The 26,860-nt window shown below is 36.2% G+C and overlaps 1 protein-coding gene across 12 annotated transcripts in view; it reads right to left on the bottom strand.

The window, feature by feature from the left end:
* The window catches only part of ZP4 (zona pellucida glycoprotein 4), a 702,723-nt gene that overhangs the window by 293,319 nt on the left and 382,544 nt on the right, over positions 1-26,860 (bottom strand). For all 12 annotated transcript variants that reach the window (XM_079900738.1, XM_079900744.1, XM_079900732.1 and 9 more), the window contains one exon: positions 24,389-24,506. The gene's annotated coding sequence lies outside the window, so the exon portion shown is untranslated. The remainder of the gene's footprint in view (positions 1-24,388; positions 24,507-26,860) is intronic.

The following is a 26,860-nucleotide window of genomic DNA, read 5'->3' as shown; positions in this document are numbered from 1 at the left end:
TTTAAGGAGCACCTATAATTTAGCTATTGAGCTATTGCACAGAATATCCCAAAATGCAAGCAAATTACTTTGAGGCACGAGGACATTTCTGTAACATTTCCATACACCTTAAATCAGAAATACTGGCAGTGGATTCTTTCATCTGTAAGTAAATTCAATCTATTTCAGAAGCATAGAAGGATCATATTTACTGGACACTCACTAGAGACCAAAAAATATACGTACATTATTTCTTTGAATTTTTCAAATGACAGACTAGGTAGGAATCTCAATCTATATGCTTGGATATGTGCAAGAAATAGGAATTTCATCCTTTTAAAAGTTCACCTTATCTCAGATTTTCAGCCTTCATCTTTCATTGATGAGCCTGTACTGTCAGGAAATTCAATCTCAGTCACTCGATTCCTCAATATTTGGTTTTCACTGAGGTCATGAGCTGTAACACTGGACACTGGAGAGGACCCTGATGTGGTCTTAGGATGCCTAGTCCCACCATGCCTTGAATTTCCCCAATGTCTTGAGGTTCTCTGCTTCTAGGCCACCATTGTGGAAGAGAAATCTTTGGTGGGACTGACAACATCTGTACTAGGTTGCAGTCTCCCTAAGTGCACTACACAGGGATTCTTGCTTAGGGGTTGCCATGTTACCACTACCTGGGATCAGGATGGAGAAGAAGATGCCCAGAAATAAGGCGGATGGACTATGTGCTAGGCCATAAAAAAGTCTTACTGATTGAAATTGAAGTCTGTATGGAGAATATTTTCTGACAACCACTGAATCAAATAAAATATTAATAACAATAAAATATACATCAAAATAACAAATATTTCTGAACAAATTTGTATATAATCCATGAATTAAAGACAAAATACAACACGGAAAATTATAAAATAATTTGAACTAAATAACAGTGAAAATAAAACATATTGAAATTTTGAGGATGCAGCAAAAGCAGCACTTCAGAGAAATTTGTAACACAAATTTATATTTAAAAAGAAGAGAAACCCAAAATCAATGACATAAAGTTATATTTTAAGCAGCTAGAGAAAAAACAACAAAATAAATACAAAGTATTTGAAGGGACTTCCTTGGTGGTCCAGTGGTTAGGACTCCACGCTTCCCTTACAGGGGAGGCAAGTTTGATTCCTGGTCGGGGAACTAAGATCCCACATGCTGTGCAGTGTGGCCCAAAAATAAAAATAATAAAAATTTTTTAAAAAGTAAAAAGCACCTTAAAAGAATCCAATTAGTGATATAACAAAGTAATTTGAAGAAAGATAATGTAAAGATAAGAGCAGAAATCCACAAAATAAGGAAAGGAGAATAATAAAGAAAATTTAAGCAAAAAGCTGATTCTTTTAAAAGAGCAGCAAAATGTATAAATCCCTAGATGCACTGATCAAGAAAGGAAAAGAGCACAAATCACTATATTAGGAGTAAGAGAGTTATCACCAAAGACCCTTCATGAATAGGGTAATAAAGAATATTATGAAAAATGTTATGCTAACACTTTTCAAACTTTGGCAAAACAACCAAATTGCCTGAAAAACCCAGCTTACCAACATTAACATGAGATGAAACAAATTCGAAGAGCCCTATGTCTATTAAAGAGAGTGAATTTGTTACTTCAAACCTCCCCATAAAGAAAATGTTATGCTCCAGTGATATCAGTAGTACATTCTGTCAGTCAAGAAAAACAACAAAAACAACACCAATCACGTACAGACTCTTTCAAAAAATAAAGGAGAAAGGAACACTGCTGAACTCATTTTAAGAAGCCAACATATCCTGATATTGAAACTTGACAAAACAATAAAGACTGCTACTCACAGAAATGTAGACTCTCACGGAGTTCTAGGAAATTTCGTGAGTGATGATGTAACAGGGAAGAACAAATCTGACTCCATATTAGATCTGTTTCTTTTACTTTAACCTTTATATCTTATTGCTTTTTCTACAAGTTAAAAATGTTGCCTATAGCTTGAAATATACAGGAGAACCCATTCTCAAGGCTCTGACCTTTACAGGTGCAACACTTTTCCATTCATATAGAGACTAAAAAGTTTCAGAACAGAGAATAACATTTGTCTTATTGGAGGTATAGAGAAACATCATGACGTGACCTACATGGACAGCTGCAAGAGCAAAGGATTCTGACACCAGGAAGTGTGCAACAACTAACCAGTCGCTATTCCTTGACCCAACAACTCATCTCCTGACTTACTGGCCAGTGCAGCAAGCAGGACAAGCTTGGACATCTGGAAGTGGTAACAGTGAAATTATTCTTCATCAGTGATTGGGGTGGGGGGGCGGATGGCTGCGGGAGGCAGGGAGCGCAGGTGTACACATCTGGCAAATCACATTAAATGGCACATTTTAAATAGCTACGGCTCCTCATGTAATTATACCTCAAGAAAGTTGAAAATTTTAATTTAAAAAAAGAGTGCTAAGGAATTAAAGGGGCACAGTTGGGCTGGAAATGGAAAGCATTAGGTTTTCGCAACTGAAACAGAAACAGCAATGAAACTGAATGTGTAGGGGTCAGTTGACACATTGTTGTTGGTTCTCCGTTCTCCAATCATCTGTGGTTCTCTAGGTGTTATTATCAGTGCTATCTTTATCCAGGTTGCTGCATGCATGCACCAGAAATCATCTTAGATTGCCTCCTCAGTGGAATGTTATCGGCAACCTACCGATTGTTCTGTGGAGCAGACATCCCTTCTGAGTCGGATTACAAGGTGATGAGAGTCAATCAGATGTTTCTCACAAGGTTTCTTTAGTTATTACTTTCTGAACACCACATGCACCTGTAGATACCAGAGTGGGAATCAGAACACCACAGACTGTATGCCTGAATAAAGAAGTAAGAAGTAGGAACTGATGTTCTGCAGAGATAATTGCTTAGCCTTTCAATTTAGAGCTTTATTCACCTGGGGAAAAGATCTAGATACTCCCTAAGGGGCCCCTTTTCAAAGAAGACATTTATGTGTAAAATTTTGAATCTAAAATGCTAGGAAGGTTCATGACCCTCACTCAAATGTTCACTGAGTAATCCCTTAAACCAGGGCTCCAGAGTACTTGTAATTACAATCACTCAACTTCTTAGAACACCTTCATCCAATAGTCTTCTAGCAAGTTGGCTCTTCCTCATCTTAGTCACAAGGATAACTTTATTGGCAGGTCTCTGCAAGAGTGCACATAAAACTTATTGAGCTGTACTCTTAAAATCTGTGCATATTGTTGTATGAGAATTTCACATCGATTTAAGAAAAATGCAAAAATTTTCCAAACAATCTTAGTGGTTTGAGAGATTTTTGTATTTTTCTTTTTCAAATGAAGTGTTTATATGCACAATCCCTATTTTGATCTCAAAGTCAACAATTCCTTTAGATTTTGTCTTGTTACATCTTTGTTGAAAGCAATAGGGAATAATATAATATTGTTATATCAGATTTGACAGTCCAGGTATGTTGTAAAGTAAGGGAAGAAATAGTAATACTACTACACTTGCAAAGAGAGTAATACTATGGGGGACCTGTTGTTGCTCTGACAAAGCCACTTGGTGCTGTCTCCAGAAACCCTAGTGTGTTTCTCAGAATCATTTGTCCAGAAATGCAGTTGTTTCAGGGTCCTCAAAAGAGCTCAAGCCCTTAAGAACTGCCCCTTGCTAATAAAACCCACTAGAGGAGGATATATAAATCACTGTTTCCTCTCTTAATAGACCTGGGAAAGCTTCACAATAATAAAGTTACTTATGAGCATGATATCAAAAAGAAATGAAAGTAGGTCATATTGAGGGCTGTTTTATTCTGTGAGACAGCTAATGAAAATAAGTGATTGTGTTCATGCCTTGTAGTTACCCTGTCTTTTGAGCCATTTATATTAACTGTGACAAATTCTTACACATTTTATATTATGTACAACAAAGATTACTTCAACTATTTTGTAGCATTATAATTTGTTGATCTAAGCTTCATTTTGTGCTAATGTAAGCAACACACAAACTACTATTTGAATGTAGTCACAGTTTGTTCACTTCATGGAACAACTCAGGCAAGCACATTGTTTGGTAAAACCTGGAACACCAAATTGAGCACGAGAAAAGCAGAGACAGGGGCCCGTCAATTGGTGCTTCAGAAAGGTCAATGGAAAATACATTTAAACCTTGAAATTGGTCATGTCTCTAGAAGGTAGAAAATGCCCAGGATTTTATTTTCATAGAAGAGGGAAATTTGATGGTTATAGATGTCTAGTACCTGAGGGGAGCAATTAAAGGTTCTTGTGCTTTATAGCAATTATGTTGCTTGAAGCAAGGCCTGTGGTCTGACTGCCATGGGAGGTTACAAGAGTGAAGCCAGTTATTTTTAGCTTTCTTACTTTGGAGATTTCTTACATTTTTCTCCTAATATTATCTCTTGAAGGCCAAAGAGATAGTATTTGATATACTTAATAAATGTATCTATTTATTTAACAGATTATGTGTCATAAATGTATCTTTAAACTTGAGCTTCTCTCATGAGAAATGGACCATTTTTTTTCCACTTCGAGAACGGAAAGACTCAGCATTACTGCTGCAGAGCTATGGATTGACTTTTAGGTGAAGTTTTGATTGTGGAGTTTACTACTAAGTGTATCCATGAGTTGGAGCCAATGTAACCCATTTTATCATTTGGGAAAGAAAACAGAATTCTACTAAGGGACCATCTGATAAAAAGAAATCACATTTCTCGGGAACGTTTGTTGTTCGCCTCCGAGTTGAATTTTGTGCCTGAGGTGACAGGCTGTGAGCAGGGGCAGCATCTCCCCTTTTTAGCCAATAGCATAATTGTTATGCAGCCTCAGTAAAATCACATCCCTGCTTGTAGTTTACATTAATCAATGTAAATATATGATTGACCAACTCATATTGTTCAGTAGGATCATTGTCAAATGCTATATATACACACACAATTTGTTTTCTTCAGTAACTACAAAGATGGAAAAAAATGTTTAATTTTTCAGGTTTATTGAGATATAACTGACATATCACATCAGTTTAATTTTAAATACATAGATTGAAACCCAAAGTTTTAATTACTTACCAAATGGTGTGTGTGTGTGTGTGTGTGTGCGTGTGCGCGTGTGAGCGCACGCGTGTATAGGCGCAAGCACATGGAATACGGGGGAGGGGGGTTAATCAATGAGAGAATGGAGCTGGCATGTGTTCCTCACATCAAGAGGAAAAGAAGAAATCATCTGTTTAAATTGAAAAGATGTAGGCCAAAAAGTAAATTGGAGCCTGTGGGTTTTGGGAATTTCCTTTGAAAGAATTTTTTTCTAATACCTTGTCATCAAAACTGATTTGGAGCAATTAAAACAGAAAGCAAGTATGTGTAATCTTCTTGTCTATCAATTCAAAACACAGGAAATTTTAGATAATTTAATAAACATAAAAGGGAATGATAAAAGGAACCCAATTAAGAGAATGAACACTCTCAACTATCAGCAAGTAATACTGAGATAACTGAATAATTCTAGAGAGAATGAATGGCAAATTTTAAATAGCAAATCATTTAATGGCACTGCAGAAGGATTGGAAAATGAAAAGAAATTAAGATGAGAGTTATTTGAATGTTTACAAAACTATAAAGTTAATTCTGGGAAAGAGAATCCACAAGAATATAAAAATACAGACATTCTGCTTCAGTAAATATGAACAGCAAACACAACAGATAACTGAGGGTGGGTTTATTCTGATCATTAAGGCCACTCCCCATTTATCTCCAACTAATATGCTGATTTCCATTTTGTTCTGCTTTGCTTCTTTGAGCACCCAGTACTGATTTTTCATTTTGTTCCCTTCACCAAACATATGTCAAACAATTCACCTTGTGTGCCCTGTGATTTTTGTCTACTTTCTAACTTTTTTCCTATTTTCATTTCACTTGTCAACTTCCACATACTCATGGTATCATCTACCTTATATATTTCCATGTATTTTCTCATGCATTTCAGCTCTTCCTTCGATATGTACATGTTTAATGAGAGCTGATTATGTATAGGACATAATTAATTCATTTTACACTTGTTTTTCCTAAGTTTAAGTATCAAAATATTTCCTTAAATTCTCCAGATATTCTCTTCTTTGTTGCCTTTTTTGTTAAAAAAAATAAAATTTCTCATTTGCACATTCGATGATTAAATTCCATTTTAAAGAAAGCCCTTTGAGGGTTTTCAATATAACACCATGGATTTGTTCACAACTAACCCAAGAAAAATAGATCTTTGATAGATATCATAGAGGGATTAGAAAGCACATTGGGACACATTGCCCCAATCTAATCAAGAATTGCAATTACAGTGTGATCTGTGTATCTCTGCATGCCCGTAACTCAGCGTTCTTATTCCCATAAGATCAGAGCAATTCTGATTGCTTTCAATTCATTGCTCTGACACACTCGATTAGCACATAAATAATTTTGTTCTGTTTATCAACTTGGATCTTTGTTCTTCATCATTAAAGTTCCATATTTAATTATAGACTAGTTATTAAAAGAAAGCCAAGAATGCCAAATTCTCCATAGACTTTTAATGAAATAGCCTATTAAAATGATTTCAAACTAAAGTGATGCCACTGGGCAGCTGAAATTCAATACGCAATCCACAATTCTAATCATAAACATCAAAATAGAGTTGCTCAACTTTTCTCTATTGGTTCTTTGTAAATATCCTCATCTTCATATTGGCAAATTAAATGAATGTACTTTATTAATCTCATTCCAGTTGGGTAACTGAAATGTAATTTTAGTGCTTATTCTCATTCATTATGAACTTGCACGCAAAGACAGGTTATGTTACTTCAGTATTTTCTCCCTTCCTATCTTGCTTTATTCCATGATTGCCTTGTCTCCTTAAAGTACTAAAACTTTAATCTAAGGCCAGAATATATTTCCACCAGGTGCCCAAGTGATCCTTTGGTTCTCTAATAATACTTTCTTTCTTGACCATGGGATTGACTTTTGCCTTTCTCCCTAAGAAGGTATCATGTCTTCCCATTGCACAGTATATAGGATCCTAGATTTTCTAATATATATCCTAGATCTTCCTCATATCAACTCATCAAGATACTGTGGTTCCTCTAATTGTCATTTCATCTTTGATTTATATTCACTATTACTTCTTCTGATTAAATTTGTTCTACTCCTTACAGTGGTGTCTTTTGGTAGTTTTTACCTGAAATCCAAAGATATAACAGTTTTGTGTGTGGAGGTGGGGTGGGGTGGGGTGGGAGGGTGGGTTCAGTCTTCAATTAAATGTGTTAAAGTAATTCCCCTAAGTGTTTTAGAAATTCCTTTATGTGGATTACCTGGAACAAGTCACCATTTTATTGAGGTCATTTTATTTAATGGTTAGATTTTCTAACCTCAGTGCTACCACACTAAAGGAAAGTTTGTTCATTTTCTATCACAGTTATATACCACTGAGGTTAGAAAATCTAATCCTACTATATTATGTAGGATAATAAACGTTATGTAGGAAGGAAATGTTATAAATTCTTCCACTTTGGGCATTTTTAAATTGAGGCAATTATTGAGATGATGAGCATTGGCTGAGGTTGAAATCTACAAACCAATTAGGGTGTAGTATCAATAGAATCATTGTCTTTTGTGCTCTTGGATTAGAATAGTGATCTGACCTTTCTGTGTATTTATGATGAAAATTATATATATTTCACATTTTTTATTGGGGCTCTTCCTTAAGTCCTGTGGGCAGTAGTGATATCTTGACATTTTGATGAAAAGAATTATATTGTAAACATAGTTGATCTCTACATTTCAATCACCTTTACAGTCATGATATTGCCAATAATACTATTAAAGTGTGTGTAAGACAGAGTGTGTGTGTATGTAGGAGTGACTTGCTCTTTTGGCTTTGTGTCATCATACAGCTGTAATCATACAGACAGTTGAAAAGTTGTCAAATGTACTGCTTTTAAGAATTGCTTGATGCAACATCCTTCCCCCGCAAGCCACACTTTTTTTTTTAATTATTATTATTTTTAAATTTTATTTATTTTTGCCTGCATTGGGTCTTTGTTGTTGCATATGGGCTTTCTCTAGTTGCAGTGAGCAGGCTTCTCGTTTGTGGTGGCTTCTCTTGTTGCGGAGCACGGGCTCTAGGCACGTGGCCTTCAGTAGTTGTGGCTCACGGGCTCTAGAGCACAGACTCAGTAGTTGTGGCGCACGGGCTCTGCAGCGTGTGGGATCTTCCCCGACCAGGGATCGACCCCGTGTCCCCTGCATTGGCAGGCAGATTCTTAACCATCACGCAACCAGGGAAGTCCCCCAAACTGGTTTTTAAAAATGTTAGGACTTGGAAAACAACAGTGTTCCAAACAGAAAATAGTAGTAATTAATAAAGAGTATAAAGGAACTTTTAGAAAGAAACATAACCATTAGAAGAGATTGGGTTTATAGTATGTTTTTAGCTGAATCTGTGTCTCTAACACAGATGTGAACATAGGTCTTAGACTAAAAGCCATGGACTGATTGACAGCTTTCTTTCCTTCAATCTGCAAATGTGTCAGGGACTTATTATGTACTTATATTTTAGTGGAGTGACACACCATAACTAACTCAGCACACATATGAATAAACCTGTTTTTCAGTTAAAAAGTGACGGCGGTTTTTCTCAGTGGTTAAGTCTGTGGCTGGCATTTAGTAGGTCCTCCATGTCTGTTTATTGAATGAATGGACCTAGTGTGTTTTGTGGTAAATCAAATACCAAGCTATGTACATGTGAAATTCACCCTCTTTTTCTTATAGTGTGAATAAGAAATTTACATTTACCCTGATTGTTAATGATCTTGACAACATAAAATGAAACTAACAGGAAGAAAATTCTGCATAAACAACTTATATTTAAATTGGGTCAACAAAACAGAATTTATTGTTGTACTTTAAGAAGTTTTTAGAGCCTCAAGACAACACTGCCGCTACAAAGTGGACTGTAGCTTTAATATAATATATCGCTAGCATCAAAAACAGTGTATCATTAGCTACCTAGCTTTTTTAAAAATGCTTTTTATACTTAAATATAGAATAAAGTGACAGTATTTTGCATCCAAATAGTAGATATCTAATTCATTTTTAAGTTAACAAAAATAAACTAAAATATGCAAAAAAGAAATATTCATTACTCTGCAACCAAATGGAAGATTATAAGAGACTAATTGTTCCTTGCTATCTATCTTTGTTGGTTTTGATAGCCATCTTTATTCGTGTTATTGAATACATTACTGCTAAGAAGTATATCTGTAATGCAACTTCTAGCCCCATTTTAATTGTTTATAAAATTTCAAGTAAAAAAAAAAAAAAAAAAACGTTCCAAGAAGCTTTTTAATTTCAAGTCACGGATAACATGAATTCTCAGTGTAAATATTAGTCGTTTAATGACAAGCCAAACAGGAATGCTCAACCAGATCACAGTCATCACACAGTGTCTCTCACTGTCTCTGTAAAAGCTTTTAAAAAATGAAAAATTATTCATTGGAGAAGATTTTCAGAGGCTGTACATCTGAGAAAGAATATTTAGATATTGGGATGCATGGATGACCTTTTATGCAGCTATTTTTCAAGAACTAGTTAACCATGAACATGGAGCACTCTAACTTCAACGCTCCAATTCAGTTTAGAGCTGTTTTTAGTAGGTATAAGGATAAAAATTCTTTCAAATTTAAATAATTATCCTAAAACTCTTCAAAGGTACCAAGGTTAGGCTCTAGTGAGTTTTATATTCATTTGATAATTTGGCCAAATAATTTCAAATTTAGTAAAAAATACTTTTTTTATTTAAAATACTTTTAATTCCGTAGATGATACATTTCCAAATTGCTGGTAACCATGCTAATGCTGGTTGCTTCAACCATACACAGTTAAGACGTAAGCCTCCTAAAATGTAAGCGGTGGGAAGTCTAAGTACACAGCAATGTATTGAAGGTCAAGTATAGTATGTATTTTATACTTGGTATACTTTAAAATTCTTAAGAGATGGATTTCTATAAAATAAGTAACAAATCATTTGCAGAAAACTATGTGATGTCCAAGGAAACCTACTAATAAAAAGTGAAGCCTTCAGGTTAGTGAAGATCCTTTTATCAAATGAATAAATCTCTTCCACTACATCTCTTCTGTAAAACTAATATTTTCTACATGATGAATTTTTAAAGATGGAGATACGTATCTTAAAAAGCAGAACTGAGTGATGCAATGATCTGTACCATGTTCACAGGCATTGTAGCAAAATCCTCATCAGTAAACTTCTATGAGCCTGACAGAGGCAGCTAAAAATTTATACAAAAGTTAGAGTCAGGACACTGCTACCCTATTGCTGCTCTTAGGGAATAAGATAGGCCTCCAAGATTTTCTTCCCTTCCCTTTCTGATATTAAATAGAAACAATGATATGTGGGAGAGTGAATAATGCATCCCAGACCCCTCTAATGGGAAACAAAAATTAAATTTAACATTAGAAAGAAGTACATTTTGTATTACATGTTTGCTGCACTGCATAGTTAAAATTTATTTAAATTTAGACTACTTACTACAGTCTCCTGATTCTAAAGCAGATTTGCAAGCAGTTTTCAAACACCATTACTTGTGCAAATATTAAAAAAATCCGAAATATTTACTACAGTGGGCTTGGTGTTTGCTCTCTTTAAGTCAGTTTACCAGTCATCTCTATCCCTTTGCATCTATTTTTATTTTTACCTTGAAAGATTTATTTGAAAACAATAAGAGACTACAAAATTTTAAAACTTATGCTTAAGACTTAAAATATTATCATTATATAAAGCTGGGGAATTCTATATATGCTATGTAGAAATTCAATAAATACTTATTGAATTGGAAGTAATGTGAGGTGAACTTTGGTTCAAGATTTTGGGAAACATAAATAAGAAAAGTAGAAAAAAAGTTTAATCAGCTCACAACTTCCTCAATCTTGATTTTGATGGGACAAATCAGACAAGCAAAAATGGACCATACGATCCTCTGACATGTACCTTAATGTCTGTGTAAAATGAAAATATTTGATGAAGTTACTTCCATTGTTAAAAGTTTGTCACTTATCTCTTCTTTATTCCTAATATAAAGATTCAATTTGAAAAATGAGAATTTAAAAAATATGATATAACTTTTGTGTTCTATTAAAAATAATAAAGATTTTGTCTCAAGATAAAACTAGGTAAAGATTGTACAAAAATCATAAAAACTAACAAGTGGAAACATAATCATTAAAGAGATATTTATACTTAAATGCTTGGACAAAAACGAAAATGGGTTCAAATACCAACTACCTAGCATATCAACTATTCCTTTATAATTACTAAGCATTAAAAAATCTGTAGTAGATTGCGCTAAAAATACAGTTCTGAGTTCCGTTTTCACATTTCCTCAAATGGATGGCAGTCACTGCAGCCAAATATGTATTTGCTTAAGAAGCTTAACGTGCAGAGAGAAACTAGCTCCTTTCCAAATTTTCAGCTTTGATTTATCCACAATAGTAACCAAGAGAAGGAAAATCAACACTTCATGTATGTTAGTCTCAACAATATGTGAGATAAGCAAACATATCAAAATTGTAAGTCCCATAAATTTGGACTTTACTAATTAAGAACTTATAATCTCTAAAACAGGGCTATTAGAGCAATTTATATACTATCTGAAGAGGGGAAATATAACAACAAATATAAACCACATATTAAGAGAGTGTATCCTATAACAGAACACATTATTTTCAAGTACTTTAGAAGAATTTTTATTATTACAGTATAAGCAAGTACTAATACTCATTAGATCCATAATTTGATATTTTAATTTTAAACTAAGCATATGTATATTTAATAATCACAGAGGTAGTAAGCTTAGTTCAAGATATTCTGTTTACATGAAACTATATAGATATTATATAATAAAGTAAAAGAAAAGCTCTATTTCTTTTCATAAAGTAGATTGGAAAAAGGACATGATTAAGAAAAACACCTGAATAATGCAGATTACTTTAAAAAATGTGCTGGTGCCCACTGCTCTCCCCTGCCATTTGAGTATTAAAGGAAAATGCTCTAGATCGTATCTGTACAGATTTCCATCTTTGAGCCAAGATCTCTTCCAGGCAACAAAAGGAAGTGAAGAAAGCAAATATTATCTCAAGAAAATTAGATAAAGCCTAGAACTGATGAATAAGAAAGATCAAAGAAAACACAAGACACATCTTCCAATAATAAAGCATTAGCCAAGTTAAAGAAATAATGAAAAGTTTGGAACATTACTCGGAGTTTGTAAGAGTTAAATCCATACTTCCTAAAATAAAATTCTGTGGTTCTAAGAACACATACAATCTAAGGTCTCCCCAGTGTACTCTCAAGAGATGAATCAGCATCCTCCACACAAAATTCAGACTTCTTTAAGGATGATGATAATCAATTCAACTCCTATTCACCTTGTGAATATATTTAGTTCTTTACTTAGTTTTCTTGTCCCATTGAAAGAAGCATTCCTTCTCTCAACAGGCTTCAAATTATTCTACGTTTTATCTGGCTCTGATTCTTTCTGCCACATGGAAAATAATTACTAGCTTTCTTTATTCAATTATGCTAGCATTTTTATGTATTTGGCCAAAAATAAAAAGTTAATGAGACTTCAGGTCAAATTCAAAATTAGGAAAGTAAGAGTTTGAATATTATACTTCAAATAGCCCAGAAAAGGAATAATATTGATCAAAATATATTTGAATTTTATTGAATTTTTGACTTGCCAAAAAATATAAAATAAAAGCCTCTATAATAAATGTACTAAATAATTTTATATTTTGAATATTTTATCTATACTTTTATTAGTTATAATGTATCAGTCAACTATGGTTCAATAGCATGTAGACTGGAGTTAGTTTTAATACTGTGAATGGAATCAGCTGCTGAATATAAAACAAATGTGTTACTCGAAGGACTCGCCTTTTATAGTCTATCAAGGAAACAGTCTTTAATGCCACCTTCAACAGGACCATTAAAAATTAAGAATGATAATTTTCCATTAGGCCAAGAAATATGGATATTTTCTAGAAAATAAGTTACTAGATACTGAGGTTGCTGAAGTGTTATTAACAGCATTTCTCAGCAAGCATTGCTACTGAGATGTTTTATGCAAGAAAACACTTCTTAGCAGTTAACCATTTTTGTACTTGCCCATACTGCCTACTCTTTATTCTACAGAATCCTATGCGAGTGGGAGTATGGAGGAAAGAGATAATTTGAAAGTATTGTAAGTGGTAAAAAGGAAAGAAATTCATTTGGAATTGGTTCAGCTTAGCACTAATCAGGCTGCATGGGGTGCTTCCTCAGTGATAGAAAAGATTGCCCAGGGAACAAAACCTCATCAAATGCTGGTAAGTGAAAAGCATTTCCATGCTAAAAAGCTGCCACTGAAATATTTACTGGTCAAGGGAAGCATCTAGTATTACATTCAAGCAAGAAATCAGTTTTCTTATTGTAGAAAACAAGCATTAAATTGCCTAGTACTCTATGGTTAGTTGAACATCTAGAATTAGTTTTGTGTAAGTTGATCAGACATCATTTGTTTCTCCAGGTGAATTAAGTAAAATACTAGAAAATGCCTGATAGTACCAGTGACTGACAGCATATTTGGGTAGCAGAAAGGTATATCTATAGCTATACCTAAAAACAGATACGTTCCTAGTTAGATATACTATACATCTAGAAGAGTCATTACTGAGTTTTAGGCATGCTTTCTCTAAGAAAATAAAGGAGGAAAGGAAAAAACAGCAATGACAGCCCATTTCTTTAGATTCTTTCTTGCAATGCACATATGTCTTAGTCTCAATTCAGAGTTGCTTCAAGACCCTTCTCTGAGGGTATCCCTCCAGATTACCTCCTATGGATGCCAAACAGTTCTTTGACTAAGACAGGGCTGAGGTACAGCTCCACCTTCAGGAATTAGAAGAGCTGAATCTGTGTGAATTTTGTGGGGTTCAAAAAGGAAAACAGAAAGAGAGAGGGAGGTCCTGAGGAACTATTGTCTTCAGTTTTGCAAACCAGGATTTCCAAAAAGTTAGGCTTGGTTTGACTTTGGATTTCCTTTAAGAAAATTTTATTCCTGGTCATTTGCAGACAATAAATATTCTTCCCTTGGCTTTGGCCTGAATTCATCTAATAAAGACAGACGTGGGAGGTGACATCACAAAGATAGATCATTTCTGACTTCACTCCCCCTTACAAGAACAACCAACAACCGTTCAAGAGCAACACACCACTGAGAATCACAGAACACAGGAATGAACTGAACCACGCTTTGCACCTCAGAGACCAACCTCCTTCCTCCTCCCCCAGGCCAGTGCAGCAGCACATGGACACGTCTCTCCTGAGCCTCTGGCTCCTCCAGTGAAAAAGAGAACCCAGCGGGGACAACCAACTCACCAACAGGATTGTGGGTTGCTTTGTGGGAGCCCCTATTCTGATTCTCACTCTGGGGATTTCAGGGGAATCTGTGTGGTTCAATCACCGCGAAGCTGACTGTGATGGAGAAAGCGGGAGGGGCTTGCAACAACCAGCATCTGGATCTTGGCAGATGGAGTTCCTACCTGCAGTGCCCAAGTAGTAGTCCCAGTCAGCAGCTCTGCTCACCTGCAGAACCAAGTCGGGGGTGGACTCTGACGAGGGAATTCAGCGGGGTACAGATCTGTCTGATTCGGATGCTCAGATGAGGAATTTTGCTGACCCTAGAGCCTGGTTTGCCCACACCTAAGCAAGGTGCTGAGTCACAGCCCCACCTACTGTGAAGAGCACCTTCCAGCCCCATCTGACCAGAAGGGCTGGCAGCAACTCCTGGAAGCTGTGTGGCCTAGCTGTGTTCCTTCTGAGAGGCAGGCTGGCAGAACAAAGCCAGTGCTGGGTGTGGAGGCTTCCCTATGTTTCCCCATAGGCAGGGGGATTAATTTATAGTCAAGGCTGAGAGTAGCTCCCAGCCCCTCCCAACCACAGAACCAGTTTGGGTAAACTGAGAGTAGCCTGGAGTGGCCCCTCCCCTTCCTGTCCAGGTAAGGCAGCAGGGACATAGCGGCACCCACCGTGACCCCCAGCCCCACCTGACCAGAAGGGCTGGCAAAAACACCTGAACGGTGTGTGGCCCAGCAGAACTAGAGCTGAGTGAAGGACAGACAGAGCCAGTAGTTTCCAGGATAAAGCCAGTGCCCTCTTCGGCCAGAGAATTTGGGGTATGGGTCAGCCTGAGTTAAGACAACAAAGAGCTTTATGGGTTTTCGAGCTGCTTCTCCTGCTTCTCCTGGGCAGAGAACCTAATTCATAGTCCTGCTCATTGCTCAATATAGCCTTCAGCTGGTTGGAGCATATGGGAAGCAGCAAAGCCCATTCAACTGCCCTACATACAACAGCACTTGAACAGAGAGCACAGCCTATGGTTTCCTCTGTCTACAAAGCAAAATCAGTGGCTCATCTGACCAGGGAATTCAGTGCACATTCTTGCCTGATTTGGGTCCCCAAACAATGAGTTGTATAGGTCCTGCGTCTTGTCTTGCTGCCCTGTTAGGGCAGGAAAGCCAGTTCATAGTCCCATCTACAACGGAATGTAATACCCAGTCCCAAACATCTAGTAAGCCTGACCAGAGGAATCAGGCAACAGTGAAGCCCATTCTACAGCCTTACTTGGATAGGGAACCAAGCCAGAAGTTCCATCCAACTGTTCTCAGCCAGTGGCACAACCCCCCATCCTCAAACTCAGAGCTTGAACCCCAAAATAGACCAAAATAAATAAAAAATAGAGCTTGAACCCTAAAACAGACAATTATAGCAGCCTCCACTACCCAAGGACATTACCCACAGACATGCCCAGAAACCCAAACTGAGCTGACTAGTGAAGATCTGTGTCTTCCAAAGAAAACCTGTAAAGACTGGAAAAGGAAGCTAATTACTTAAATACAGAGATACCAATGTAAGGACTTAAAGAGCACAAAAAGCCAGGTAAACGTGACACCACCAAAGGAAACTAATAAAGCTCTCATAACTGGTCTTAAAGAAATGGAGATCTATAAAGTGTTAGACAAAAACAGCCCACAAAGAAACAGAAATCCTAGAGGTGAAAAATACGATAACTGAACTGAAGAATTCAACACTTTCAAAAGCATAGTGAACTTTTCAGAAGAAAGAATCGGTGACCTGGAGGATAGAATGTTAGAAATTATCCAGTCAGAGAGGTAAAATGATAAAAGAATGAAAAAGAATGAAGAAAGCCTATGAGACTTACATGGCACAATACTATGCCCTAGACACCGCGATAGGTGCCTTGCATACACTTAATATTGTTAACAAAAACTTTAGTTAAGTATTCATATCCCATTTTAAACATTAAATTCTAAGCAGTAAAATCATTATTGACTTATTCATGCATGCATTTCACCAATGTTTATTAAAGCTATATTTTCGGTAGACAAAGGATTTAACAGGAAACAAATTCTTGCCTTCATGGGGTTTACACTTTTTGTTTTTGTTGCGAGATGGGAATGATTCATAGTTAAATACATAAAATAATTACAAATTATAATAAAAGGTACAGAGGAAATAAAAAGATGCTCAAATAAATGAAAATGGTAGTAACTTCTCTACCTGGAATGGTGACATTTAAAAGAACTAGTACATTGATAAGTAAAAGACGAGTTGATGCGAACTTTGCAGGAAAGGGCATTCTAGGCAATGTTAATAGCATGAACAAAAATCCTGAACTAAACGAAGTGTGGCATATTCAAGCAACAGAAAGAAACCCAAAGTGGGTGAGGGACTAGTGAAATAGTTGAGTATGAGATCAAAATGTATTTCAATCTACTGGAGGGCTTTAATTAGTGAAATGTCCTGGTCTTACTTAGTTTTTTCAGAACAGCAATCTTGCTGTTGGGTGAAAAAGGGCATGACCGAATCATGGGAGTTATGGGACTTAGTAGTAAGAAGAGGCCTGGGAACAGTCCCTGAAGGGTGACATTATTTAGCAGTTGGGTGGAAGACAGAACAAAGAAGAATCAGGAAGAATAGGAAAGGGAAGTGATACTATGGCAAAAAAGACAAGAATATATCAAGAAAGAATATCACGTTATCTCTGTAGCACTATGCTGAGGTCACATAATCTGAAGACCAAAAACGATTACATCATGAAAAGCACTGATTGCAAGGAAAAGTTTCCCAAGAGTTGGGGTGTCGAGGAGGGAAGGCATCACCCACTATCAGTAGGTGGAGGTCCTCTCTACCAGCCCTGTGGGATGCAATCTGGTTCCCAAACACCTTTTTACCTCTTGTTTTCTTGGACTACTCCTGATCCTAGCTGTGTGGTGTTAGGTTCTCTGGGAGGTAGAAGCTGAGATGGAGTTAGGTTTGCAAAAGGTGTACTGGAGAGTCAGAGCTCCACCCTCCAATCCTAAGCTAAAGAGATTATTTTACTGAGGAAACCAGAATCAATAAGAAGAGAAGAGAACTAGGTCAGTTTTCCACCTTTGGCATAATCAAAGTTTCAGTTCTTCACTAGTGACTCATCGCCATTAGCTAACAAATACCGTAATGTTTACATAGCTGTATATATATACACACATACACATATATTTACATTTGGTCCCACTTATACAGTTGATCCTTGAACAACACAGGGATTGATCTGCCTATAATTTATAGTTGGCCTTCCTTAACTGGAGTTCCTTCATACCCACAGACTCTCGCAGTTCAAACTTGTGTTGTTCAAGGGTCAACTGGACCTCCTTTCCTCCTCATTTTTTCCACCTCCCTTTGGGAAAGTGCCTTTACATGTGTAACATTCTCCTGATTTTCCTGCTGCCGTCTTGAGTCTCCGTATTCTCCTTGGCTGGTTCTTCCTCCCCTTCCATCTTTCTAAACTTGATCTGTCCAGTACGGCAGCACATATAACTAATTAGATTTAAACTAATTAAAATAAACATAATTAAAATTAAATTCCCTCAGCCACACATGAGTCATTTCAATCACTTAATAACCACAGGTGGTAATAGCTACTCTATTATTCATTTCTGTTATCACACAAAGTTCTACTGGATAGCCCAGAATATAACCTACTCAAAAACTTCACTTTTGTGTCTAGTAAGTTTCCCACACTTAATACATCAAAATCAGAATTACGTTTACCCGCTTCCCCCTGATTCTCAACTCTCAGTCTCTGTCTCAATAAATGGCACCAACAGTAACCCAGTTACTCTTGCCAAAAATATACATGTTATTTGGCTTCAACTTTCCTGCTTACCACCTGATACTAAATTTCTCAGTCAGTCCTGTGAGCTTACCTCAAAAAGGTATCCAACGATCAACTGCATCTCACTGCCTTCATGGCCAAATTCTAGACTAATCTACCAACATTCTCATCTACCAAAATGTTAATTTGTATTCATCCTCTGCTCTTCCCTTCTACGTTCAATATTACACAGAGCAGCACAGTGATCTTTTAAAATGTAAATCAGACGACATCACTGCTTTTTCAAAACCCTCAGTGGCTTTGCCAGCACATTTGGAATACAATTCAAACTCTGTGCATAGCTTATAAATCCTGCTTAAAATTATCCCTTCCTAAGTCTCAGACATCTTACGCTACATTCACCACTCCTCCCCACCATCCACTGAGACCCCTTCTGTCTAGCCCTACTGGCTTTCCTTTTGCTTTCTCTAATTCAGGGCCTTTACATTGAGTGGTTTCACTATCTGCACTCTCTTCCCCAAGATTTAGTTTCTTTTACTTCAGTTAGGTCTCTGTTTAAATATTGTTCCCTCAAGGTGGGGAGGAGTGGCTTCCATAAAGACACTATATAAAGTAGTCTTTCCTCCACACTGGTAGGTTACTTCTTATTGATTTACCTGCTTTATTGTTTCCTCTGGGCACTAGTCACTGTCTTAAGTTATATTTCATTATTTACTGTCTATCTCTCCTACTAGAATGTCAACTTGGTGAAAGCTGGATCATTTTCTCATTCACAGTGTTAGCATATCGTGTGTGGCAATAAGTATTTGTGAAGTGAATGACATAAATGAATGACAGCATTATCAAGGGATTTCAGAGCTAAAATAAAAAAAGGAAAATAGTCCAAGAGGGCTGGCATCTTTGGGATTTTGTTAGACCAGTGATAGGAATGAAAGGAGGCTTTATTCTGATTAACACTACAAAATATGAAATCCAGTTTCTGTCCTGTTTGCCCGGTGTAGCTTTATGTTTCTTATTCTAAGATGAAGGTGCCCGTGCTCTGGGCTCAAGGCTGTGTAAAAAGTGTTGTTTTAAATAAAAGCACTAGGATGTGAACAGTTGTTATAACTGACAGTTAGTGAATGTTATGTTTCTCACTGGTACCATTACACAAGAAATAAAAGTATATCTATGTTTGATGACTTCAAGCAGTACCTGACTGATTTACCCATGAACAATAGCCTATATCGATCTCTCAGTGGATAGCAGAAATTCTAAGAAGTGGAGAACTGCTGAAGTTACAGGGTACTATTTCAAAAAGAATTTTATTCTTTAGTGATAATTATGAAGATAATGATGATAATGTCTATACATAATTTTAAACATATATTATGAGTTATAGAATACAGTACTTTGTGTTGTGGGCACTTAATAGTCAAGTTAGTTATTTAAAATGGTACAAATAATAAAAAAAATCACATAATTCGATGGACTTCCACAGTGTATCATCCACAGGAAGGTAAATTATATCCATTCATTTCATCTATCTTTTATTAGCTGATAAGAAGGAAATGGAGAAGGGAAATGAATTTTTTATGCATAAACAATAACTAACAATTCAGATGAAGAAAGTGAGATTTAGACTTTCATTTATAGTTTCTCCTTCTCTCCTTCGATTTTTCTCAATTTCAGAATTCTAGAATAGCTCATTTTCCTGCAATTACATTACTATGAAAGAAAACAGGTTTTAGTGACCATTCATATTCACGTGGCACATTCAATAGATAAAGATGTTTACTTTAACTATGAAAGTCCATCCCACAACGAAACAAAATAAAATATGAAGAGAGTCTAGAGATCCTATAATGTCAATTTTTGTATTTAAGTTTGGAAAATGCTTTTGTATTTATTGTCTGGAACCCTCATTACTACTTGTTCAACGTGTATGAACTTTTACTCCATATGAAAACCATCATTTGTTTAGTTTAGAACTGATTAAATATAAGGCTTTGATGCTCTACCTCATGATACAACTTGAGGAAACAATCCATTTAATTTTTTTCTGAGAAAATAGATTTGAAAATGCAGGGCCAGAAACATTTTAGCTTTGAAATTTAAGATTGGAAAATTAGGATGTTTGTTTTTCTTCCTAAAGGCAATGGTTTAGAGCGTCGATATGCTAACAGATGACTCACTGCTGTGGCCACTGGTTCTCAATTTTCCTCCCCAGAATTACATGTCTTTAATTGCACTAGGAGTTTTATGACTCCCACTGTTTGTTTTTAGCTATATTCTGCTTGGAATAAAGAGTTATTAGGGTCCAAAATAGGAATTCTAAGTAGAAAATGCTCGTAGGGCCCAACTGTCTACGGTTTACATACTAGCTATGTGTGGTAGCAATTAGCACTTTACCTGCTTATCCCTTTTATTCCAGCTTCAAAAATTTAGTTATAATGTACCTAAGATGTACAGAAAGGAAGCACCATGAGAATCACATAGCATACTAGAACTCTATTGTAAAGGTGTTTTTCCTCCTTAATCCTACACGAAATGCATCAAAAGGTTTATAATTTTTATACAAATGAACAGCAGGGTGTGTTGGGTAGAGCTCTAAAGGCAAGTCAGGAACCCTCAAGTTCAGTTCCATTCTTGCTTCTGAAAGGCTGTGCATCAAGGTAACAGGTTAAGCCTCTCTTGCCATAAACTTTCACATGAAAAGAATGAAGGGGATGACAAGGTTTCTTCTAAGTTTGCTCTGATTTTTGGAGTTTAGTGTGTAAACTTTTCTGAGCCTGAGGCCATGTCTGCGTTATCAGGAACATGTATGGTAGAAAGAAGAAAATCAAATAGATTTTCCTGATAAAATGAAATTTCATCCCAGTCAATTTAGCCAACAATCTTCAGCCAGTACATCCTCCAAAGTTAGAAGTTAATCTGCAAAAATTGATAAGATGCTGTAACTTCATGACCTGTAAGAAGTGGGCCAGGCTTCTAACTAATTTAGCAAACTTATTTAGGCATCCCTTTCAAAACTACGTAAATCTCCATTCTTCAAGTGCTTTTTAAAATAGCTCCTTAGCTATTTTAAAATAGCCAGGCTCCTTAGAACCCTGGCAGTCCAGTGGTTAGGACCCTATGCTGAAGGCCCGGGTTCAATCCCGGGTTCAAGTCCAGTGGTTAGGACCCTGTGCAGAGTGGGTGAGGTGTGGGGGGAAAGCTCCTTAATCTACCTGCTGGCTCATTCATTAATAAGTTAAGTATATACCTGTGTAACGTATTTCAAGGAGTCTAAATGTTGCTCCCTAAACACATCAGCATAGCTCAGATGCCAGGCCACTGGTGTGATTCCCTCAGGGTATGGATTTGCTCTGTCTCATTCAAAGCTGCTTCCTTAGTGTGGGGAACTTGTCCTGGGAGCTTGATGTGGCAGCATTTAATTTGAAAATGGCATTAGTCTTGATTCTGTTATCCAGTATTGCTGGAGAAGTACTGAGGTACAGAACTGAAGCAAATTCCTCCCACATAAGGCGAAGGAGTTAGCTTAGTCTTACGACAATTCATACCCCTGCAGTGCTCAGCCATCTGTGAAAAGCATTCTTTAACTCGGTTATGAAGTGTACATTTATTATCCGATTCCCCACTACTGACTCGCATAACTTGATTGCATGCCAGTGATTCAAGGACTCTGTAGTAGTAATATGGAGAAGAGATGTTTTGCTTTTAATTTTGGACTCTTCACATTGGTTTCTGCTATATAGAATCAGAGCTGGCAGCCCGTTTCATGAAGTGAAGTGCACCAGGCCATGCTGGAATACAACATCTCATTAGAAACATGTGTTACCCTGGTTTCCTTAAGGCTTGATTTGAATTGCCATATGGTCATTGTGACAGACTGAGTGATCATTGAATACTGATGGGTTCTTGACTACAGAATCTACCATGCCACTGCCAATTGAGTGTCATTCTTTTTTTTTAATTAATTAATTTAATTAATTTATTTTTGGTTGCGTTGGGTCTTCGTTGCTGTGGGTGGGCTTTCTCTAGTTGCGTCGGGTGGGGGTTACTCTTCATTGCAGTGCGCTGGCTTCTCATTGTGGTGGCTTCTCTTGTTGCAGAGCATGGGCTCTAGGCACGCAGGCTTCAGTAGTTGTGGCACACGGGCTCAGTAGTTGTGGCTCACGGACTCTGTTGCTCCGAGGCATGTGGGATCTTCCTGGACCAGGGCTCAAACCCGTGTCCCCTGCACTGGCAGGCAGGTTCTTAACCACTGGGCCACCAGGGAAGTCCCTGAGTGTCATTTTAATGACACAACGTTCAAATGTATTTCCAGGCCAATCAATTTTGTCTCTTCATCTATAATCACATGGTTGTTTAAAATGTCAAGTATATAGTTGAAGCTTCCTATCTTATCTGTCTTATTTCTGCATACCACCCAATGTTGATTCATCATCCAAGCAAAAATGCTTGCAGTATCCTAATGACAAGTTTTCTCTTTTTCCTTTACACCTGTTATTAGAGGTATGAAGTATAGCTTAGATTATCATCCCTAGTAACTAGCTCGATGCCTGGCACAAACTGTGTACTAGATAAGTGTGAACTATGTTGAATTTATTTCTCTTTTCTATACCAATTGTTTTCATTTCCTCACTTCAAAATATACTTCAAATCAGACTTCTCTGTTTATCCTCTCCCCATTCTCACATCTCTTTTCCTAGGTACTATCTGTATGGGCTGCAACTTTGGAAATGTTTTATTATTTTTTACTTGTTTCTGTATTTCCAAATGCATTGCAAAGCTTTGCACATTGTACAATGGTCATTATTGTATAGTGCACATGGCATAATGGTCATTCAATGTACTCTCTGATTGCGTGATATGCCAATGAATTAATATAACCTAAGCCCAAAAGGATATCAAGCTAATGTTGGGGGTTTTATATCTTCTAACTAGAAAATGGAGTGACTTTTATTTTCTAAAGTCCATCTCCATTTCCTTTCTGATCAATTTTCAATCCATATGATACTCCCAATTCCCAGGTACTATTTTCTGAGGCTATGGACTTAGAGAAAATCATGCCTTTCTGAACAGTTAATTTAATATGCCTAAAGCAGCACGATTAACTGTGGAATAAATTGCTTTGTATTTAATTGTTTAATGGGCTTAGGGTTTTAATGCAGATGAGTTGTGCTAGCAAGCAAACTTGAGGGAGAGTGCATGTCAGGCTTTTTTATTTGCTGGTTTCTACTCATTCCTCAGGATAGGGCATTTTCCTGTAATCATTACTGCAGGCTCAAAGCAGATCGGCATTCCATAGTTTACTTATTTCAAATTGCCAATTTATTATTAAGTTTGAAAACGTGCTCTGTGTTACTTTAAAAGTGAATCAGAATCTTTGATGTGCCAATATTTTTATGCTTTTGAAGTTGCTAGAAACTTGATAACATGCCATCTTCTGTAACTCTTAGCAGTCTGTATTTCTAGAGTACAGTGTGATATTGGCAAACACAGCCATTTAACATTCTAACACTTTGTAGCTGACTGAAAGAAGAGGATCAGGTTTTGCAAGGAAGAACCCAGAAAACACATCACACATCAGAGGATAAACAAGGGCTAGCTGAAAGCATTCCACTAATTTTTAATGAAAAAGTTAGAAGCAAAACTACTGAACTGATCTTTCAAAGCAGATTTCTAAGTTAGAAGGCGCAAAGGATTAACACTGTGTGAAATATGAGAGTTCTTTTGTATGGATACAAGAGTTCAGAGCTCAAAATCCACTAATATGAATTTTGCAGAGAAAAATTTATTTGGGGAGATCTTTTATACTGTCAATTGTGTTCCTTTCTAGCATGTACATACATGCTGTTGGATGACCCCACAGACAATGAAAAAGTCTCCTCCTCCCAGACAAGCTATAGAAATGAGCACCAGCTAGGGGTGATATGAGGGTTCTAGCTCTGCTTATAATCCAGGTAATAATTCTACATCTGCCAGTTTGCTAATATATGCATAGAAATCAAATCTTTAGACGAAAAGCCATAGCCGAAATGTTTTCTAATCCAAGAAATCAATAGCATTTTAAAAACCGGAGATAGAGAGACACGGAGAGAGGGAGAAACTGCTGTAAGGTAGTGAGATGGTACTTACACTCTTCCAAAGAGCCTGGCAGATATGAATGCTTCCTATTCCTGCTTCACTTGTGAGAGACTATGTCCCTTTATCTTTGTTAATTTCCCTTGAATTTCCTTTGTATATTTTCTGAGGCCTGTAGGAATTAATGCAGAAATGTTATCCACAATAAAACTAGCAAATAAAAATCGCTGATATACAATAGCTATAACTATGTAGACAAACATATAGCTGTTCACTTTTGCAATGATTAAATTAAAATCTCCTCTCAAGTTTTTACCCAGAGAAAAAATAAGGGATGACCTGCCTAGTTTTTCAAATTTATGGCATAAACAACAAATTGATTTCTTTTTGCATAATTAATAGATTATTTTGGCATCACATAAACTGAATATTAAATAAAATGTAACATTTGGGCATTGCTGTGAACATAACACTGAATTCAGTATCTCCCTGTTGGACTCAACGTATAAACAGCAACAGCAATATTCTAATTCCTATTAGATTCTTATTATTCCTCTTATTATTATTATAAAGAAATTAACAATGGTATAAGAACGCTAAGTATCAGGAATATATCACCACATTGCTCTCCTGAGTGATATAAAAAGTCCTTGCATTGATTGTGAGAAGCCTAGAGGCCTGCAGTACCTTAATATCAAAGTTTTGAGAGAAGTAAGAAAGTTTTGTTATTAGATCCTTAATTAGATGATTTCAGACACGTGAGAATTAAAAGAATGTGTCAAGCTTAAAATATAAGCTTTGTCTATTTAGCAGAGAAAAAAAACACCCTTCAAAAATATTCAATACAGATCAATTCATTGATTAACTTATAATGTTTCTTGAGTTCCATTTTTTATTTATCTAATGGGTGGGAATCACTGCACTCTCGAGATGCCTCATTATGATTGTAGCAGCTGAGCATCTCTGGGTCCACTATGATTTTTTTCTTATTATTTTCAAACAGCCTCCCAGAAAAGAATAAAGAGAACCCAGTGAAATGCCTGGCAGATGGAAACACAGATGCAAAGCCAAGTCACAAAGGAGTCAAGATTTTAGTGGAGATGAATTGGGCTGTGCTCCTGGGGACAGAGATTAAACCACACAACCATAGCACTGAGTGCCCAGACAAAGGAATCAGATTAATTTCAGGTTCACAGAGATGGAGGAAAAAACCAGAATCTGCCAGATAGACAGGCAAAAAATCAATAAAGAAATCAGATGTAAATTTAATATGCTAAATGCTCAAAATACTGAACTATGAAATTTAAATTTGCTTCCATTAGAATACATAAAAAATATTCTGGTAACATTGTTCTCAAAGGAAAGTAAATGTTCAAAATGTATTTGTTCAAATAAATTTTTTCCAATCATTCTCTACTAAAGCAATTATGAAATGTCTTCCCTATTTATTTATTCAATAATTTATAGGGGAAATGACAAGAATTATAATATCAGTATCCCTACCAAGGCTCTTTCAATCTCAAATTGAAACAAGTATTGATTTTTATCATTTAATAGTAACTGAACAATTTCTTTTCATGTGAAAAAACTTCCTTAAATTCTGTTTTCTATGTTTTTCAGAAAATAATTCCAGAAGTAAAACTTACTTGAGGTATTTAATTCACAACTAGATGCATCATCTCTTGGCATTTCAACACAATGAAGTATATACTTAGTAGTACGTGTTGGTCCTACAATTTTTGAGAACCTATTTTAAACCATGAACAAAAAGTGTAGCCCTACAATGTTTTCATTTAGTTACATATGTGAAGCATTTAATGATCTCAAGCTAGAGGTGAAGAAAACTCTGGTTTCCTTAGAATAGTTTAAAATTCAATGTTAGTTATAAGTACAATATGAATAAATACAATTTCTGAATAAACATACTCATTCCAGATGCCTATCTCAGTACCTGCTATGATGTGATAGGTACCTACTCATGGTATGTGCTCAAAAAGTGCTTATTAAAAGTGAAATATCTCCTAGAAGGAAGGCAAAGATGGGAGAGATGGCAATTTAAATACTATGTACAGAGATGCATGGTTTGTGGGCATCCTGGTTAAAGTGTCCAACTGGTAAAGCATTTCAGACAACTATCTGAAACTAGTAGTCGCTTTGTCAGCTCAAAAGAAAACAATACCCTATCTGTAGTTATGGAACTTTATGCTCATACATGTAGTTGATATGAAACCTAAATGTTCTGCCCACTCTGTTGGTATGAAGTTATTTTAAGCATACTGTGAACAAGAGAAAAAAATCATGCTTAGTTAGCAAAATTGCTTAGTATGTTAATTTGCTCGAAATTTGATGTTTGGTTTTATGCACTTTGTTGCTATTAAGATCCTTCTATTTTTATATAGATTTCAATAATTCAGTAATTTTAGAAGCATTGTTTTAGAAATAATAGTTGTCACAGTAAACATCCTGTTTTTCTACGTGCATTGTATAAATTTTTCATTCATTATACTCCTTGTGGTTGGTTGTATC

This window comes from Stenella coeruleoalba (assembly GCF_951394435.1).
Source record: "Stenella coeruleoalba genome assembly, chromosome: 16".
NCBI lineage: Eukaryota > Metazoa > Chordata > Mammalia > Artiodactyla > Delphinidae > Stenella > Stenella coeruleoalba.
The sequence above is the reverse complement of the archived record's forward strand: the minus strand, read 5'-3'. Positions and strand labels throughout refer to the sequence as shown.